Source organism: Lipotes vexillifer, unplaced genomic scaffold (genome assembly GCF_000442215.2).
Source record: "Lipotes vexillifer unplaced genomic scaffold, Lipotes_vexillifer_v1.1 scaffold295, whole genome shotgun sequence".
Classification (NCBI taxonomy): Eukaryota; Metazoa; Chordata; class Mammalia; order Artiodactyla; family Lipotidae; genus Lipotes; species Lipotes vexillifer.
In genome coordinates, this window is record NW_006773247.1 from 625,346 (window position 1) to 626,214 (window position 869).

Here is an 869-nt window from a genome sequence, read left to right on the forward strand (position 1 = left end):
CATTTACATTTAAAGTAATTACAAATAAGAAATAATTTTCTTCTACCATTTTGGTAGTTGCTTTCTGTATGTTGCATATCCTTTTAGTTCCTCATTTCTTTCATTACTGACTCTGTGTTCAATTGATATTTGATAGTGTACTCTTCTGATTCCCTTATCACGTCCTTTTCTGTACATCTTAAATTTATTTTCTTAGTGATTATCTTGCAGGTTACAATTAACCTCATAAACTTACAACAATCCATTTTTTATTAGTACTAACTTAGCTTCAATAGCATACAAAAACTCTACTACTTTACATCTTTATCCCTCTCCCTTTATGTTGTTATTGTAAAAAATGACAATATGCCCATTAACATAGAAGTATTCTTCTATGCATTTGTCTTTTATATCATGTATGAAAATAAGAGGATACACTAACCGCAAATAAAGTAATATCAGCTTTTATAGTTACCTATGTGGCTACTTTTACCAATCCCCCTTATTCATTTGTATAATTTTGATTTACTGATTACTGTCCTTTCATTTACCATCTTTGGTACTTCTTGAATAGTAGGCATACTAAACAGTAAACAACTTCATTTTGTGTTTATCTAAGGATATCATATTTATCTTTAATTTTTGTAGGACTGGTTTGGCTGACAACAGTGCTTGGTTGACAATGTTTTTTGTTTCAGCACTTAAAATATGTCATCCCACTGCCTTCTGCCTTCAAGATTTCTCATCAGAAATTGGCTATTAATTATAGTGAGGATCTCTTGCACATGATGATTTCTTTTTCTTTTGCTACTTTCAAGATTCTCTTGTTTTTCTCTTTTGCCATTTTGGCTATGAAAATACTAGGTTTTGGATATATTTGACTTTAAGTT